We start from the raw sequence: 7,716 nt of genomic DNA on the forward strand, positions 1-7,716 counted from the left end.
TGTCTTTGACTTCAATAACACCAACAATATAATCATTTGTCCATTTCTTGTGGAAAGATGTACACTCTGCATCAATTTTTCTTTTCTTTATAATCGCCATTTGTAGGATGTCATATCATTTGAGATGTAATAACTATTCAGTGTGTGTGTGTTATCAGTGATGCAATTATTTTTCTTTGTTATTTTAATCCTTCGTCTTGGATTTGGAACATATCCACAGTTCATATCGCTGACTCTTGAGGTCTTTTCTGTGTACTATAATTTCCTTGAACTTCATCTGAGATTCAGTTTTTGCAAGGATTGTTGATTTTGGATGTTTGGATAAAGATTGTATTGGAGTCATCATCTGTGTTGACAAAGAAATTGACAATGTCATCCATCATCAGAGCCAAGGTCTGCAACCTTGCGAGGAATCATTTCATTGCAAATCATCTCATCATTAATGGATCACTGTAGTTTTACCACAGTATGTTAACACTTTCAAAATATGTATACTCCCAGCCTGCCTGGCACTGACTTCCTTTGAGTCACCACAATACAGGCATATAGGTCCTGGGCAGTCAATGAGAAGCATACATGTCTGTCCTGTCATGTATTCTATATGTACTGTCTATTCCATAATGGAAGTTCCTTGCTAGTCCCTCAAAATGTATATTGCTATTATGATTCACTTAATGTAAATTGATGTTGCTATGAATTTTTTGAATTTTGAGTCCCACCTGCAGTTGCGTGGCAGGGTCAAACCAAATGATTCACAAGCCTTTTATTGCCCAAAGTCTAGATATTCCCCATCCCTGCTATAGAGGCACCAATTTAAAACATTAATACAACGCAAGGTGTCATTTACTTTCTTAGTGACATTTTGGACATGTTCTTTGCAAGAATATTTTATTTTGGCTCTTACCTTTAATCTCACCTTTCACACCTTAACCCTTGTGACCTGTGATACATGTAGTACCTGAATCTGAAGAAACGGCTCTCACCCTACCAACCACAGCACCATGGGCCACTTGGGACAGATATGATATTTTAAAAATAAATAGATTTTCATTTCATTCAAAATGCCTTCCATTACTATAAATTAGGTTTTAACAAATTAATTAAAATAGTTCAATACAAGAATTTCCTCCAAGTTTGTTTTTAATCAATAAGCCCTATTTTATTTTATTTTACTGTAATTATGATAAATTATTTCATCTTTTATGTATGTTTCTAGTTTCTTCTACTTGATCACAACTTTTAGATAAGTAGGGACTTTATTTATCTTGCTAACCATTTTATCTCTGATTCCTAGCAAAGTATTTGACATATAAATAACGAAAAGTAGACCAAGAGTTTGGAGTTAGATTGGGTGAGAATTGTTTCTGGATGCCAAAGTAAGACAGGATGAGGTCAGAAATTATATAGTTTTGAGTTTGTTCTGGGAAAAGAGACTCCAAATCCTTTCATAAAGTCTTAAACAGGAGTACTGGTGTGGCTCTATAGGATAAGCACTCAACTGCAAGATTGGGTTGAACTACAAGGTCTGTAGATCAAATTCACCAACTCTTGGGAAACCCTATATAGGATTGTTATGGGTCAAAGCAACTTGACGGCACTTAACAATAACAACAGAAAACAGGACAAGACAAGCTAAAGATATATTATCAAGATGAGAGAGATGATCAATGTGAGGTCATAATAGTGTCAAAAGGTCTAATGGCCAAGTTGCTAATTATAGAACATAAAAAAAAAAAAAAAAAAAAAAAAAAGAAAGTGCAACATACAATCGTGATTGATGGCAGATCAATTCATTACTGTTCCTGGCAGGACGTTGGAAGAAGGAAAAGACCAGGATTGGGAAACATACACTATTGCTGCTATAAAGGTTTACAGGATTGCTTCTTGGATCCTCCAACTACTTTAGTCAGGGTTTGACTTATGATCATGTGGCCATGGTACCCCAATTTCCATTGAAGATATGCTTAGGTAAATCCCTAAGGGTGAGATTGCTGCTCCCTGGCTGACTAAAGGAGTTTTAGGAATCTACTTTCAAGTACATTCTGTCTGAGTGCAAAGTATTTTACATTGCCAGTGAGTGGTCAGAATGAACTCAACAGAGGGTGAATTTATGTCAAGACTGTAAAGAGTAGGCTTCTGCAAATCATGTATTTTGAATTTAAGGTCTAATACAATATTAAGTTGGTTGTGAAAATGTAGAGATGGGATGGCTGACAAGTGATTGAGGTGTTCAAGATCAGGCATCTAAGATGAAACCTCAAGACAGTGAGTGCTGCAATAGATCATGGAATCTGAAGGTTTTTGCCTGTGATGTCTCCAATCAGCCAGTGTTTAACTGTATCTTGTGCCTACGTTTAAATGTTCTCTTGCCAGTTTTTCTTGAGTACCTCAAGCACCTCTGTCTGACAGCTGAACTGCTAGAGTTAGAAATATTATATTTTAAAGTGGGTTTGGGGAATAAGCGGCCACAGTAAACCTGTGGCTTATGCTAAAATGATAATGTTAGTGCTGGATGATGGAGTCTACAACACCAAAATCAGTTATAACCATAAATGTCTTGGTTCTTGGTTATACCTAACTGCCAGTTTAGGTCAAAAACAGCATGTCTCCAAAACTTTACTACCAACCAGGTAGATGAAATAAAAGATCCATCTGGACTTTTTCTTTTACATTCTTCCCTTTCAGAAGGGTTCCTTGGTAAACTGGGATGTTCAAAGACAAATTTGGGACTACTTTTTTTGGAAATGAAATGTATCGAGTTGACTTTTTTAGATACAAATATTATCATCACAGAACCATATTTTAACTCCAATTCAATTCAGGAATCAATAAATGAAATTATATTTGAAGAATACCAGTTCTAAGTAGTATTAAGAGTTAAATGCTGGGGCTTTCAGTGCACATAGGTATTTCTGAGGTAATTCTTCTGCATTATGCTGCATCATTGTAGATAGTGGATATTCATTTCTACTTATTGCCCCTTACTGTAGAAGTAAAAAGAAAAAAGAAACAATTATTTGGATAAATGTGGGAGGAAAGCTCTTAATAAATCATCTAATGGAGACCATTTCTTTTTTTTTCTTCTTCTTCTTTTTTAAGGTTTTTATTGTGGTTTGAGTGAAATTTTATAGGGCAGCTCATCAGTTTTACGTTCAACAAATCATATACCTTGGTCATTACACTGATTATAATCCCCTCCATGTACTATCAGTTAACAGTATTATTCTCTACTAACCTTAGCTTTTTTTTTTAAACACTCAGGCATATATAGCATATATAATAACTTACACAACCAAAGGGCACATTCTGCAAGTCTGCCTCCTGGCCTCCATCTCATAATCCCTCTCTTCCTACAAATCTAGGGTCCTTAGCAACTTCCTCCCTCCATGTCACCATCTCTGCCTCCATCTTCTCTGGTATTGCTGCTTCTCTGGATAAGGTCTCTCATTCCACTTGTGTTCTTCTCCCTTGATAGTCCTCAGATCCTTTGTTTCTGGACTGTAAGATTAACTACTCCCCCATTTTTGTCACAAAACACCTACCTTTACAATTGTGACAGTCACAATTAGTCATGATAACAATTACTCACTATTGAATCATAAGAATCTTATCCCCATCTCTTTTTACCAGACCCATCTATACAAGATGAAAACTATTAAGTGGAGATTCTTTCTTCCCCACACACTCTTAAACCAACCTCCCCCTTTAAACCTTGTAAGCCAGTCACTTCATGCCTTTATCACTCCCTCATTTTAGGTAGCCAATGCCTAAGTTGCCCATCCCTATCTACCTTGTGTACAGAAGAGATAGCATTGATACTTTCTGTGAAGACTCCTTCCCTCTCTGTTGGTATTTAGCATCACTACCTACATGAGTATAAGTCAAGTTCATCAAATTGTAGCAATTTACCCTCATTTCCTTTATCAAAAATTGTTTGTTCTTTTTTTTTAGTCTTCCTCTAATCAAGTTTTGATTATCAGGTCATCAAGTCTTGGTCAAATAGGTACAATCTACAAGTTTGGGTGTTCTTGTGCCTCTCCACTCAGATGTCGTTAGATCTCAACACTCTTCAGACCAACCAGCCCTTCCTCTTCTCTCTCTCATCTCCAGGTAAATGGGAGTCTATGGAACATGGTTGAATTCAGCCCATTTCTTCATTGCTGTCTTTCCCCCTCTTTCACTCACCAGTAGACCAATGTGGTCACCAGCAAGCTTACATTCCTGTTCATGTGCTCCCTTTGAGTTTCAGCCTTAGAGGGGGGTTTTTCCTGAAGGAACTTGATTGCTTACCTTGATGGCTTTCTGGTGAACAAGTTTCTTATTCTTGTAGTAGCCAGTCATACTACCATTTTTGTTTTGGGTTTTTCCTTATGACCTTTCTTTGAAGATGTATCTTCTGTTGCTTTAGCTGTTCTAAGCTGGTCTGCTTGTCCTTTCTAGTGAGCATGTCCCACCTCAGAAGGTTCTGATGGGACTCAGGATTCCACCTAAGGTCCTATATTCGGCAAAGGCTCCACAGGAGGCCTATATCACTGGGAAAGTTGTAGAACCCCTTTAGATATTCTAATCAGTTATAGGCTTACAGGCTTACAAGCTTTCTGTAATCATGTTTCCCAACATTTCTTTCTATCTAACTCAAGTGTCCATTTTACAATAGTAGGGAAACCAATATACTTAAGATAATTAAGGGTCTTAGCATTATTTTCCCTCTTCAAACTATATCTTAATCCCTATATCACAGAGCCTTGTTGTTCCAAGGTTGAACATGCATTATTATTTACCTCTGTCCCATTTAGTCCATGCAAACCTGTCTCAGTGTTCCCCTATCTACCTTTTTCTTACACCCTCCACATTCTCGGGTATTGCCTTCCCCAACACCTGAACTACAATGTGGCTGCCCCTACCCTGTGCTCTACCTTTGCTTCCCTCCATCGCCCCCAAATCCCCCCATCTCTTATAGGCAACTACATGTTATGGATGAAACGCATATGATTAAACAAGTAAGAAAGACACATGCTGTGTGTCTCTTTATTTTAATAGAGGCATGGGTATTGCAAAGTTGAAAAAAGAAGAAAATACGGTAATGGTAGAGTATGTTTTGCCAGATTTCAGTACAATTTACAAAGGCTTTTTTTGTAAGCTAAGAGAAGAAATGTTGTTAACTGGAAAATATAAAAGGTGTTAACTGGGGAACAAATTCTTCATCTGGCCAATGAGAGATTTGCTTTTCCAGAAATACTCTTTAATACTTCTAACATAGGCATTCAAGAAATAGGATGATATTAAATTAAGAACTTTCCATCCTTTTTTTCACACATGTATACTTATACGTTATCTTGATTTTATAGAAATAAATAAAATGATTCAATTTCAACATTTCTTTGTATTTATAACAACCTTAAATCATAACTTTCATAAGTAACTTGAAGTAGATATTATTAAAATACTACCTTTTAATTTGTTGTTGTTGTGAAGTGCTGTCGAGTCGGTTCCGACCCATAGCGACCCTGTATAGGGTTTCCTAGGAGCAGCTGGTGAGCTTGAACTGCCAACCTTGCAGTTCAAATGGCTTTGCTTCCGGTGCATTAACCCACAGTGCCACACCATGGTGGACTGCAAAGCCATTTGAACTGCAAGGTCAGCGGTTCAAACTCACCAATCGCTCCTCGGAAACCTTGTATAGGGTCGCTATGGGTCGGATCCGACTCGATGGCACTTAACAACAACAACAACAACCTTTTAATTTATTCTCCAGAATCTTAATCTAGAAAATGTTTCCCCTAAAACCTACCCAACGGTTTACAAATAATAACCTGAGCCAATATAAACATATGCAAATTAATTAACAAGCCTAGGGTTATTTTGTCTTTAGTTGTGAGCCAGAAGTGGGGAGGATAACTTAAAGAAAAGATTAGGAAGAATTTTCCCAATTCTGTATGAAAGGAGCCAATTTGTAATATCAACCACAATATCAGCATTTTCAGCCCACCAGCTGCTCCTTTAGAAAAAAAAGGAGGTTGTCTTCTTCTATGGAAATTTTCAGTCCCTGAAGGACACTCCTGTTTTCCATAGGATCTCCTTGAGATGGACTAAACTTTTGGCAACAAGCTGTTGTTGTTGCTAAGTGCCATGAGTCAGTTCTAGTGCACAGCAACCTGGATAGGGTTTCCAAGGAGCAGCTGGTAGGTTTGAACCACTGAACTTGTGATTGGCAGTCCTGTGATTATCCTACAGCACCACACCAGGACTCTACTAGCTGATTAAGTATAGAATCTTTTTGTTGTTGTTGTTAAGAATCTTAAGCCAAATTTAGATGAAAAAGTAATAATAGTAAACTGAAAGTTTAAAAGAAACCTTAAGATATTTAAACTTTTATTTCAACTGTGATTAGATGATTGCTCAAGTTGTTGTGATGTGCTATTGAGTTGGTTCTGACTCATCAAGATCCTGTATAGAGTTTTCCAAGGGGCAGCTCATGAGTTTGAACCACAGACCTTATGGCTCTCCGTCCAGTGCTTATCCTAGAGCACCACATCAGGAGGCCAATTACAATATTGTATGAGTAACTTCAAGATCTTTAAGTAAGATTAATGGTGTTGAATTAAGTTAACAAATGTTTAATATCCACATGCTTTTCTTTTTCTTCAGAGAAAAGATGTATGTACTTTCAATTAACATATTCATTTTTATCGCATTTAAAACATTACAATAACAGGACATTCAATCAAAACAATATTTTTAAATTCAGTTTTAAAAAAAGGTATCTGGTATCTTTCTGAATGAAGTTTAGTAGTTTAATTTTCAATTGTTTAAAGATTTTAATGTCAACAGTATAAAACAAAGAATTGGGTTTCTTGTCTTTAAGTATTTTCCTTTAGTTATTCATTTACAGGTTTAATTCATTCCTTAATTAATTTGGCTTCCAGCACTGGGTACATTATATTTTGCCAAACTATGTGCTTTTTTTTAAAGAAGTTAATGCTCAAGTTTATTTATCATCATATCAGTATAGATTCCAGCAAAATAATTTTACTAAATGTGTTCAGAATTTTAGCTACTTTAGTAGCCAACTTAATAATAACTCTTTTTTAGTATCCAGATGCTTATCTATACATTTAGTTCAAATATCAATTTAATAATATAGTATTATATCTAAAGCTTTTCAAAAAGATTAATCATATACTATTTTAAAATATGTTCATCTAATATTCTTTCTAAATTTTAATTGACTACATTTGACTTCACATTAGTCTGCAATTCCCATCAAATATTGCACCTTTTAAAATATTATTATAAATTAATCATAACCATGTTCAGTTTTCTCATCTACAGATAAGCTTTTGCTACTAATATGCCCTTCCTTGGACGTTGAAATGTTTGACAAACATTTTCAACAGAAAAATGGATTATATTGGAATCATGAAAAGAAATGATATTTTGAAATTTGAGACTATGAAATTAAATCAAGATTTCCAAAACTCTAGATGGTGATGGGGTTTAGGCCAAAAAGGGAAAAGCCTTCTTTATAACTTATTTGTCAAAAGACCATTACTGAAACGAAAGCAAAAGAGAGATGTTTTGCCCACTAGGGAACTTAGTTACAAAAGGGATGAAAATTCTGTTGTTTCCAGTGATGACCAGCTGGACACTGAAATTTTTCCACACAAGGGACATTGGCTGGCATTTTTTTTTTTGTATTATGGTGTATACAAGCTT

The 7,716-nt window shown here is 35.8% G+C and overlaps 1 pseudogene; it reads left to right on the plus strand.

Annotated features, from left to right (window-relative positions):
* The first annotated feature begins 2,493 nt into the window (after positions 1-2,493).
* On the plus strand, positions 2,494-5,280 carry LOC102823846 (annotated as a pseudogene).
* Positions 5,281-7,716: the final 2,436 nt, after the last annotated feature.

Source organism: Chrysochloris asiatica, unplaced genomic scaffold, assembly GCF_000296735.1.
Source record: "Chrysochloris asiatica unplaced genomic scaffold, ChrAsi1.0 scaffold00073, whole genome shotgun sequence".
Classification (NCBI taxonomy): Eukaryota; Metazoa; Chordata; class Mammalia; order Afrosoricida; family Chrysochloridae; genus Chrysochloris; species Chrysochloris asiatica.